We start from the raw sequence: 12,724 nt of genomic DNA, 5'->3' as shown, positions 1-12,724 counted from the left end.
TCTGGGGGCTACATGCTCAAGATCATCAAGTAGTTAATTTCTTCCATTTGGTGGTGGTTTTTAGCATCCAAAAAACTCAGGAAATATGCATGAGATACTATTATCTGGGTACGTCAGAGAGGAGCTACGTCAGAGGATACAGGGGTGGAGGTCTGTCCCGGGAAGGCCCAATAGGTTCCTGCTTGCGTACAGGAGAGCTGTGAGGTGTGTAGGTAGCAAAAAGAGACCCAAGAGGTGACACTACTCACCAGAGGAGCAAATCATGTCATCCCCCGCAGTCCCTCAGTATCCCCAGTTTCCTTTCCAACAAAGGAGTTGGTCCAAATGGCCTCTGACCTCCTCCAGCTCTCTAAGCCACAGAATCAAGTCCCTGCTGCTGGTAACATTCAGAGATAATTAGCAAACTGCAGAAAGAGAAAAAAGTGAGTGATTGGGTCCACTTGATGTTGTTTTCAAAGTAGAGCAACCTGCCCTAAGATGAGTGGATATCTGAGAAGGAAAAGTACATTCCGCCTCTGAGATTCCCACAAACCCCCCAGGCACACAGAAGGAAAGGCATCCGAGAGTGACCCCTGACTAGAAATGCTGGGGTGGTTCTTGATGCCGCTAGCAACACAATTCACACAATTCGCAAGTCTGAACTTGCTAATGAGAAAAATGAAAGAGTCCCTGTTCCCCCAGATGACATGATCACAAAGTGCCATGGTGCCGCATCCTAAATACACGTTGCCCTCACGGCTCAGAGCTAACCACGGGAAACGCAAAGGAGGAAAAGCCACTTTCTCTGCTTCAGTACTGTTTTTATGGTCGTGAAAGAATACCTGTTCACCGCAAGGAAATTTTCAAATACACACAAAGGAGATGCTAAGCCCCGGTCCTGTGGTGGGTGCCAGGACAGGCTCTGGACTCTACCCTGCTGGGCAAATGCCTTCATCTCCCCAAGTCACAGATCCCTCACTTGTAAAATGGTGGTGACAAGACACGCCTCGTAGAACTACCGTGAGCCTCAAATGGGGCAGCGTGTGTGCGAGGACTTTACGCACCGCAGCCAGCTCTTCGGACTCCAGAAGGGCGGTGCTTAGCAGCTGAGCCCGCAGGTGCTGCAGGCTGAAGGCGCAGGGCCAGCTCCCAGATGCCACTGATCGATCCTAAAGCCTGAGGACGTTCTCTACGCCTGTGCCCGTCTTCTTGCCTGCGAAATGAAGATCATAATAATAATAGCTGCCTCCTAGAAGGTATTGGGGGAATTAAATGTGATCATTTACATGGCATTCTCAGATCAGTACCTGGCCAAGATAAGCTCTCAAAAAAAAAAAAAAAGCAAGTTATTATAGTATTTCTCATTTAGCATAGGCTCCTTGAGGGCAAGAACGTAACTCTTTTTCCAGACCCTCATACAATGCCTGACAGGTATGAATAGTAAATCAATATTTATTTTCACCACCTCCTTCTTCATCCACCCATGTGTTCTCTTCTCCAGGCAAAACCTCCCTGGTATCAATTACATCTCAGCCGACATGGACTCAGATGTGTCCCCACTCTGTTGGTTTCTGTTCATTTGTGCCTCTCTTCAAACATGGTGCCCATCCCTAGAGAAGGACTGTGGGTTGAATGAAGGACCCCCAAATTATGGTCCTAATAGCTGAGCTTATTTTCTACACCATAAATGTGGATGCAAGTTGAGTTGGATTAGAGGCGTGTCCAAAATGCTGTGAACTTGATGAGAGGCAGTGACAGCTGAGCCCTTTACCATTGCGTGGGTTATGAGGCACCAGCCCAGAAGCTCTGTCTACAACCTGGAAACAGCCAGAGTGGGCCTCAGCCCAGGAACATCTCAGGCAGACCTGCCTGTGCCTACAAAGGGCGGAGGAAAATGAAAACTGCCATTGAAGCTACTTGGCATCGCACAGAAAAACAAGTGAACAAAAGAATTATTAGCTGAATTCAACACTAATTATGCTTTCCTACTGAATGCAGGAGGCTGCCTTGTGTAATATAAGAGCATCCGACATGGCCTGGGAAGACTCAAGTTTTGCTACGTGTCTTTCTGAGCCTCAGTTTCCTTATCTGGGAGATGGGGATAATACCATCTGCACTATTTCCTCTCTCTCTCATTGTGAAGATCAAAAAAAGGTAAGGAACCTGAAGAGCCTGGAAATGGTAATGGCTGTATCAATTTAAGAAAGATCAAAATCTATTTTTGCATTTCTTCTTTAGCCATGAAGAAGAGCAGTAACAATAATGCCTTCAATCTTTGTAGGATGGTTAGTCATATGAGTGTTCCCACTGTATTCTTACCTCCTAGCACAGGGTCTGGCCACTGTAGGTGCTTAATAAATATCTGAAAAATGACAGAATTAATGACAACCACCAGCATTTCCATTTTCCTAACCGTTAGGACCCAAGGAATATTTTCTTTAAGTGAAGAAAGCATGACTTAGTGACTCCTACACATCTGGGCTCAAATCCAGATTGGACCACTTAATAGCTGTCTAAGGCTAATCAGCTAATGACTTTGAACCTCTGTGTCCTCTTCAGGAAAGTGTGGACAATGGGTCCTTATCATAACAAGTTGCTGTGAAGAGAAAGAATGATATAACCTACGTAAAGCTCTTAGTTATCATTATTCTGCCTCTGATGTCCTTATCAATTCAAGAAAGATTAGGTTCATATTAACTCAGAACCATGAGAATTCTTTAAAATTCTTTATTCCAATTTCATCAGCGAAAACCTAAGGCCCAGGAGTTAAGGTGACTCCCAAGGTCACAAAGCTCTCGTATGTGCTCCTTTAAGTTGCCTTCCATCTGGGCACCTCGGTGTTTTAGGAGCACACACAGGGACCCTAGACAGTGCAAAGAGCCCCATCTTCCTGCTGCCTCCCTCTGTGAGGGCATAGAAAAGCATCATTTGGGATGATAGCTGAGGTTTTGGTGTAGTTTTTCTTACTTGAGCTCCTCTGATCTGTAAATTTCTACATAGATATTTGTATCTGATAAAAGAAATTTCAAAGATTTAGGATTGAGCATAAAACCAGAAAGTATGACCATTGTCCTTGGTGGGTTTTTTTTTTTTTTGCTTTGTTTTTTTAATGATTCTACATTTTAATTACCATAATCTCCATCTGCTTTTTTTTTTTTTAATTAGAGAGACAGTACTGGAGCACATATCTTACAACACTTTTCTAAAGCTGCCAAGCACTCGGGTTCTGCATAGTTTATTCCGTTTTCCTTAGGAACGCACTAATTACGTTTACCCAAGACATGTGCTCCCGTTCCAGTTGGGAACATCTATACTGTAAAGCTTCTGCTGCAGAGAAGAGCAGATGGAGAAAGGCCTGATAAAAGAAGCGTTCTTTTGGTGAAAGGAGCCTGGGTGCCAAACAGCAAAATGCCTTCTTTTCCTGTCACTGCAGAGAAATATGCCAATGACAGAATTTGAGATCAATCAAGGTGGCAACTTATCTAAATTATTGCACAAGCATCTCTGGGCAGGATGTATACAACTTCCTGATTCTGGGAGCTATGCGAGACATTTTAAGTGGTTCCTCATTTAAGTGGTTTTTCATCTCTGAAGGTCCAAGCAGAACCTAATGACTATTGGGGGGACATCGTAATCCTAATGATGTAATCCTATTATATGCCAGGTATTCTTCTGCATTTCACATCTCTAAGTCTCACAATAGCCCTGTAATAAAGATACTATCATTCTTCCATATTATAAATTGAAAACTGAGATTTGGAGAAGTTAAATTCACTTAAAATTAACTTGTCCAAGGTCCTGCAGCTGATAAGCAGTAGAGCCAGAATATAAACTTGTGTCTGCCTGGCTTTGAATGAAGTCTGTGTGTTCTGTCTCTTAGGGCCTAGATCATGTTCCTTCCCACTCTGCATTCCACAGAGAAAGGCAGGTGCAAATAGGAACAGGGAGTTCAGCTTCAATTAAAGAGTGTGGTCAGCAATGTCTAAGGATCCTTCCTATTCTGAAGTTCAAAGACTACAAGAGGACGCTTCCATGTATGTGCTTGCAATCATAGAAATTCTCTACAAAGACAAGTTGCTATTAAACCTTGAAACCTTCTCTGGTTCTCAGCTTGTAGTGGCCTCTGATAGTATGTTCCTATTTTTTTGCTCCCTCCTAACCCCTCTGTACCTAATCTCCAATGAAAAGAAGAGGCAAAATGTGCAATCATCATAAACTTTCTAAAAGAGGTGACTGGGTACTCTCTGCTTTGTTGGGGGAAGGGGAGGATGAGGCTTCCTAGCCTGGAGAAATGGAGCAATAGGTGATTCCTGCCTGGACCTGACTGTAGTAACATTTGCTTAAGAAAAGGTAATGTATGGGGGCTTCCCTGGTGGTGCAGTGGTTAAGAATCTGCCTGCCAATGCAGGGAACATGGGTTCGATCCCTGGTCTGGGAAGATCCCACATGCCGTAGAGCAACTAAGCCCACGAGCCACAACTACTGAGCCCACATGCCACTGTTACTGACGCCCGTGCGCCTAGAGCCCGTGCTGTGCAGCAAGAGAAGCCACCGCAGTGAGAAGCCTGCGCACCGCAACGAGGAGTAGTCCCCGCTCGCCGCAACTGTAGAAAGGCTGTGAGCAGCAACGAAGACCCAACGCAGCCAAAGATAAATAAATAAATTTATTTTTTTAAAAAAGTTAATGTATGTATTCCTCACAAAATCCTATAAGGAAAGTACTACTACTAACCCCCTTTTTACAAACCTCCATCTATAAATGAGGGAATATCAGATACAAAGAAATGAAATAAATTGTCTGAGCTGTTAAGCTGGTGGAGAAAAAAATATATATATATACAGTCTTAGTCCATCTGGACTGCTATAAAAAAATTGCCATAGGCTGGGTGGTTTACAAACAACAGAAATTTATTTCTCATCATTTTGGAGGCTGGGAAGTACAAGATCTATACATCTGGTGAGAACCTGCTTCCTGGTTCATAAATGGTCATCTTCTTACTGTATCCTCACATGGCAGGAGGGACAAGGGTCCTCTCTGGGGTCTCTCTTATAAGGGCATTCATCCCATTCATGAGGGTTCTACCCTCATAACTTAATCACATCCCAAAGGCCCACCTCCAAATATCATCACTTTGGGGATTAAGTTTCAACATATGAATTTTGGGAAACACAAACATTCAGTGTATAGCACATATATATATTATATTTATTTATAAAATATAGGAGAATGTCTTATTTTTATGACCTTGGGGTAGGGAAGGATTTCTCTTTTTTTAAAATTTATGTTATTGAAGTATAGTGGATTTATAATATTGTGTTATTCTGCTGTACAGCAAAGCGATTCAGTTATACATGTATATACATTCTTTTCCATATTCTTTTCCATTATGGTTTATTACAGGATACTGAATATACTGTAGTTCCCTGTGCTATACAGTAGGACTTTGTTGTTCATCCATTCTATATAAATATAATGGTTTACATTTTCTAATTCCAGACTCCCAATCCTTCCCTCTCCCACCATCCCTCCCCTTTGGCAACCACAAGTCTGTTCTCTATGTCTGTGAGTTTGTTTCTGTTTCATAGATAAGATCATTTGTGTCATATTTTAGATTCCACATACAAATGATATCATATGGTACTTGTCTTTCTCTTTCTGACTTACTTCACTGTATGATAATCTCTAGTTGCATCCATGTTGCTGCAAATGGCATTATTTCATTCTTTTTTACGGTGAGTGGTATTCCACTGTATATATACATACCACATCTTCTTCATCCATTCATCTGTCAATGGACATTTAGGTTGTTTCTATGTCTTGGCTATTGTGAATAGTGCAGGGCAGGGAAGGATTTCTTTCTTTTTTTTTTTTTATAAATTTATTTATTTATTTATGGCTGTGTTGGGTCTTCGTTTCTGTGCAAGGGCTTTCTCTAGTTGCGGCAAGCGGGGGCCACTCTTCATCGCGGTGCGCGGGCCTCTCACTATCGCGGCCTCTCTTGTTGCGGAGCACAGGCTCCAGACGCGCAGGCTCAGTAATTGTGGCTCACGGGCCCAGCTGCTCCGCGGCATGTGGGATCTTCCCAGACCAGGGCTCGAACCCGTGTCCTCTGCATTGGCAGGCAGATTCTCAACCACTGCGCCACCAGGGAAGCCCCGGGAAGGATTTCTTAATCAAGACATACACACAAAGAAGAAAGACTGATAATTTCAACAACCTAAATTTTTTTCATGATTATTTCTCAAAAGTTACTATTTAAAAAAAAATTAAGATAAAGCCACAGACTTGGAGAACATGATTTGCCACACATATAATCTCTGTAGAATGGACAAATGTTTTCAGTTTAAGAGATGTAGTCATGATTTAGTAAACAGGAAAAGTCTCGTTTTAATATCCCTTCCCATAATATCCATAAATAATAATATTCATAAACAATATCTGCATGCTTTAAAATTTATATAAATGGTATTATATTTATTATTCTAGTGCTTGCTTTTCTCGTTATTTTTTTGATCCGTTTAAATTCACACCAGTTATTTCACCTGTTGTATAATATCCCATTGTATGACTATATCATAATTTTCCTTTTCTATCCATTCTTCTATTGATGGGCATTTAAGTTTTCCTAAATCTTTTGCTACTACGAATTATGCTGTTAAAACAGAGTAGTGTGACAGTTCTGTTTAGGAGTACATTTCAAAATATATTTTTATACTCCTATTGTTTATTTCTAATTTAATTATATTGAGATCAGAGAAATAGTCATTGGTTATTGACTCTGAAATTTGATGAAGCTTTCTTTGTTTCTCTTGTATGATTATTTTTTTAAATGGCCCAGGGGTACTTGATTAAAATGTATATTCTTTATTGTTGGGTAAAAGACTTTATCATTTAGGTCAGAGAGTCTGGAAGTTATAGCCTTACGGCCAGGTCTGGCCTGCACCCTGTTTTTGTAAAGTTTAATTTGAACATAGTCACCTTCTTTCATTTAACTACTATCTATGGTTGCTTCTGTGCTACAAAGGCGAGGGAACCATATGTGGCCATAAAATATTTACTATTATCTGATCCTTTACAGAAAAAGTTTGCCACTCTCACATTAGGTAAAGCTTTTAATTGTGTTGTTCAAAATGTTCAGCTCCTGCTAATTTTATATCCGTTTAATCTGCTAGTTCCTGATAGTGGTGTGTTAAAATCTCCTACTATAATTGTAGGTTTGTCAATTTCTTTTTGTAATTCTATCAGATTTTATTTTATGTTTTTGACACAGAGGAAAGCCCTGGAGGTCCAGGACCTTCACACTCTCCATCCTGCTGGCCCCCAGCCACCCTTTTGCACTTGAAATTATTTTTGGGCTTAAGTCAGGTATCAGCCTCTGTGGCCACAATCTCTATGAGACAAATGTTGTTTTCAGAATGTTTCTCTTGTATTTGACTTGAGGAAGATGTTCAGTAAATGATAGCTGTCAAAGAAAGGCAAAATAGAACATTTCTATGTCCTGAGGGCAAGCTATTAATTTCACTCTGCAAGTCCAGCCTTTTTCTCTGGCCCCAAACAAAAATCCCCCTTTCCTCTAAAAAAATGTCTAGCAAAGCTAGTTGTAAGCACGATTGTGGGGAGAGGCCCAAAGCCGAGAAATGTCAACAATGGGTCCCACAAGGTGTAGAGCAAGCACATTTGGAGAGGACTGACAGGATTTATTGGAGGGAAGATAATTTGCCAGCCAGAGAGACTGACTGCCTTCTGTACACTGCTTGACTTTCCGCAGCTGCCAGAGACAAACCAGAGATTAGGGGACATTACAAGTCCTACCACAGATGTTGCAGCATTACTGAGGACATCAGCTGTGACCCAGATAACATGGTGAATAATGTGACCCCTTGCCCAGCACTGCTCATGTAAAAAAGTATAGATTTGTATCTGAAAGAAGCAGGTTAAAATGGAATTTTTAAAATTTTAAATCAGGTCAACATGTGTGTATAATCTAATCACTGTATGCCAGGCAATGAGCAAGGCTCTTACATACCTTACTTAATTTAAACCTTACAAAAGTTCCAATCTCCAGATGAGTAAACTGAGGCCACAGAGCTGGTAACTGAGTGCCATGATGTGAACCAGTTTTGTCCGGCTTCGAATCCCATGCTCTCTTCCCTTGGGAAGTAAGTACACTCATACCTGGTTGAGGGTCACACCAGGACACATAGACCCATGATGCAAAACAGCGTGGGGCAAATGCCTCAGGAAGGGGGGGAGGGTAGCAATGCTTCTTGTACAAAGACTAGAGAGGAGCGAGCCAGCACTCACTGCATGCTTACTCAGTGTTACTCAGGGTTGACTGTGTTCTACTAAGAGCCTCAGGGGTGCATCAGTGTTCTGATTCTACAGATAAGGAGACCAAGCCACCTAACTTGACTAGGTCACAAAGCTATTAAGGTTAGAACCAGGATTTGCGCTCAGCTCTTTCTAATTCTAATTCCTTCCCATTATGAAATTTTTTGAGCCATCATATCAGACTTAGGGAGGCAGGGAGGGACTTTCATAAATCTTTAGTGAGAATATGTTACTTAAGAGGGTCCATGGAGTATATATGTATAACTGAATCACTTTGCTGTACACCTGAAACTAACACACCATTGTAAATCAACTACAATAAAAAATAAATTTAAAAAGGGGGAAGAAAAAGAGGATCCATGGAAATATTGGTGGGATTTCAACTGGTGGAGCTAGAATGAGGGTCTGGAATGGCAGGGAGACTGCGGGAGCAAAAGTAAATTAGCTCTGGAGGTGGCCGTGGAACTTGAGCCATGGGGTCTGGCTTGAGCTTGAGGTGTAGGTAGTGGAGAGGAGGAGGGGAACGTGGGTTAACTCTTCCCAGGGAAGGCCTGACCACGCAGGGTCCTGTCCACAGCAGCACAGCTTCTCCACTGAGGAGAGCCGCTACTGGGTTTGTGGAGAGAACTCCAGAAGCAACAAAGCTGTAGTTAGGTTAGCAGAATTTGGCTTTGCAATCTGCGTACAGGGGAAGGAGGACAGGAAATCTAGAGCCATGAGTCACTTGGAAGTCTAAGTAGGAAGAAACAAAGCTGTCAGTATCCACAGATGATATGTGTGTCTACATAAAAATCCCAAGAGAACCTAAAATCTAATCATTTGAATTATAGAAATGTTGGTAGGTAAAACTAATGTGAAATATACACATAATGAAATATTATTTAGCCTTAAAAAGTAAGAAAATTCTGCCACATGCTACAACATGGATGAAACTTGAAGACATTAGGCTAAGTGAAATAAGCCAGTCACAAAAGGTCAAATATCCACTTGTACACGGTAGTAGAATAGTCAGATTCACAAAGACAGAAAGTAGAGTGGTGGTTGCCAGGGGCTAGGGAGGGGTGAATGGGGAGTTAGTATTTAATGGATATGAAGTTTCAGTTTGAGAAGATCAATTCTGTAGATGGAGAGGGGCAAAGGTGGTACAGAATTGTGAATATAGTTAATTACACTTAAAATATGGCTAAAATGGTGTTTTATGTTATTCTATTTATTTTTAAAATAGGGTTAAAGAAAGTATGTGTATAGACAAGAAACCTGGAAACACTAAAACATTTGCTATCTTATTGGAATAGTAAGGTTGTGGGTGACTTTCTTCTATATGTTTGTTGCTACAAAGTGTTTACAAAGAATAAAAACTTTAAAGAAAAAAATGGATGTAGGACTTGAATAGATTTTTCTCCCAAAAAATGATATACAAATGCACATAAAAAGATGCTCAACATTATTGGTCATTAGGGAAATGCAAATCAAAATCACAGTGAGATACCAGTTCACGCTAACATAGCTATTATAAAAAAAATTTTTTTTATTTTTATTTTATTTTTTATAATTAATTAATTAATTAATTAATTAATTTTTGGCTGCACCAGGTCTTCATTGCTACTTGCAGGCTTTCTCTAGTTGCAGTGAGCAGGGGCTACTCTTCATTGTGGTGCACGGGCTTCTCATTACAGTGGTTTCTCCTGTTGTGGAGCATGGGCTCTAGGCATGCAGGCTTCAGTAGTTGTGGCTCATGGGCTCTAGAGCGCAGGCTCAGTAGTTGTGGCGCACAGGCTTCATTGCTCCATGGCATGTGGCATCTTCCTGGACCAGGGCTGGAACCCGTGTGCTCTGCATTGGCAGGAGAATTCTTAACCACTGTGCCACCAGGGAAGTCCCAAAACAATTTTTTTAAAACAGAAAATGACAAGTGTTACGAAGGGTATGAAAAATTGGAACTTTCATATACTGCTGGTGGGAGTATAATAAGGTGCAACTGTTTTGGAAAACGGACTAACAGTTCCCCAAAAAGTTAAACATGAGTTACCATATAATCCAGCAATTTCCTTGCTAAGTACATACACAAGAGAAATGAAAACACATGTCCACACAAAAACTAGTACATGAATATTCGTAGCAGCATTATTCATAATAGCCACAGGTAGAAACAGCCCAAATGTCAATCAGCTGATGAATGGATAAACAAAACATGGTATATCCACATAATGGAACTTTTTTTTACCATAATGGAATGAAGGGAAGTATGTGGGAATACTCAGTACTTTCCACTCAAGTTTGCTAAGAACCTAAAACAGCTCTAAAAAATAAAGTCTATTAATTTTTTTTTTAAAGAGTGAGGGAAGCAGGTGACTCTTCCTGCGGTGGTGCAGGTTTGAGGAGGAGACTCGCGGGGGTGAGGCGTTTAGGTGTGAGTCTTCCTGACCCTCATTGGGTGACGTAACACAGACCTTGGAGCCAGATTTGCTGGGTTTGTACCCCAGCCCCAAAATTAAGTGCTCTATGGCTTTGGACAACTCAGGTAGCATGACTCTCAACAGCACAGAGAGAAAACTTCACTGAAAACTCATTGCAGAGTGCCGGGGGAAGCCAGATTCCACGACGGCAGCAGCAGGGGTCGTGGCAAGAATCATGGCTTGCAGACCGCCCCGGGCGTTCTCGTCTTCCTGCAGCTTGTAGACCCTCAGGCGTAGGAGATGTTTCAAGCACACAACCTTGAGAGAGTAAGGTGTTCTTGAGACCATCTCCACCAAATCTGTGACTGAACCCAGTGAAGACGTCTATATAAACGTTCAAGATTCTGGCAGCACATATGGAGACCTACTCTTTCAGCCACGAGCTGCTGGAGATAGCTTTGTAGACAAATTGCTCCCAAGTCAACCTGTTCTAGCTGAACAGCTACTGTAGACCCTCATAATCTGACTTCAGAATGGAGACCACCACATTCACTGCCACGCGGCTGACAGGGTCTTGGTGCTCCGGCCGGGTATCAGGCCTGAGCCTCTGAGGTGGGAGAGCCAAGTTCAGGACATTGGACCACCAGAAACCTCCTGGCTCCACGTAATATCAGTCGGCGAGAGCTCTCACAGATCTCCATCTCAACACTAAGACCCAGCTCCACTCAACGACCAGCAAGCTCCAGTGCTGGACACCCCATGCCAAACAACCAGCAAGACAGGAACACAAACCCACCTGTTAGCAGAGAGGCTGCCTAAAATAATAAGTTCACAGACACCCCAAAACACACCACCAGACGTGGTCCTGCCCACCAGAAAGACAAGATCCAGCCTCATCCACCAGAACACAGGCACCAGTCCCCTCCACCAGGAAGCATACATAACTCACTGAACCAACCTTACCCACTGGGGGCAGACACCAAAAACAACAGGAACTACGAACCTGCACCCTGCAAAAAGGAGACCCCAAACACAGTAAGTTAAGCAAAATGAGAAGACAAAGAAACACACAGTAGACGAAGGAGCAAGGTAAAAACCCACCAGACCTAACAAATGAAGAGGAAATAGGCAGTCTACCTGAAAAAGAATTCAGAATAATGATAGTAAAGATGATCCAAAATCTTGGAAATAGACTGGAGAAAATACAAGAAACGTTTAACAAGGACCTAGAAGAACTAAAGAGCAAACAAACAATCATGAACAACACAATAAATGAAATTAAAAATTCTCTAGAAGGAGTCAATAGCAGAATAACTGAGGCAGAAGAACGGATAAGTGACCTGGAAGATAAAATAGTGGAAATAACTCCTGCAGAGCAGAATAAAGAAAAAAGAATGAAAAGAATTGAGGCCAGTCTCAGAGACCTCTGGGACGATAGTAAATGCACCAACATTCGAATTATAGGGGTCCCAGAAGAAGAAGAGAAAAAGAAAGGGACTGAGAAAATATTTGAAGAGATTATAGTTGAAAACTTCCCTAATATGGGAAAGGAAATAATCAATCAAGTCCAGGAGGCACAGAGAGTCCCATACAAGAGAAACATGCCAAGACACATATTAATCAAACTATCAAAAATTAAATACAAAGAACAAATATTAAAAGCAGCAAGGGAAAAGCAACAAATAACATAAAAGGGAACTCCCATAAGGTTAAGAGCTGATCTTTCAGCAGAAACTCTGCAAGCCAGAAGGGAGTGGCAGGAGATATTTAAAGTAACAAAAGGGGAAAACCTACAACGAAGATTACTCTACCCAGCAAGGATCTCATTCAGATTTGATGGAGAAATTAAAACCTTTACAGACAAGCAAAAGCTAAGAGAATTCAGCACCACCAAACCAGCTTTACAACAAATGCTAAAGAAACTTCTCTAGGCAGGAAATGCAAGAGAAGGAAAAGACCTACAATAACAAACCCAAAACAATTAAGAAAATGGTAATAGGAACATACATATTGATAA

At 41.6% G+C, this 12,724-nt stretch overlaps 1 long non-coding RNA gene across 1 annotated transcript; it reads right to left on the bottom strand.

The window, feature by feature from the left end:
• Positions 1-3,056: 3,056 nt before the first annotated feature.
• Positions 3,057-12,132, bottom strand: LOC309605760. Its single transcript, XR_014231532.1, has 2 exons — positions 5,645-12,132; positions 3,057-3,506 (listed from the first exon to the last, which is right to left on the bottom strand). It is a non-coding gene; the product is annotated as an uncharacterized lncRNA (long non-coding RNA).
• Positions 12,133-12,724: the final 592 nt, after the last annotated feature.

The sequence above is a fragment of the Balaenoptera borealis genome (assembly GCF_965194805.1).
Source record: "Balaenoptera borealis genome assembly, chromosome: 11".
Lineage (NCBI taxonomy): Eukaryota > Metazoa > Chordata > Mammalia > Artiodactyla > Balaenopteridae > Balaenoptera > Balaenoptera borealis.
Note: the sequence above shows the minus strand (reverse complement) of the source record. Positions and strands in the feature narration are given on the sequence as shown.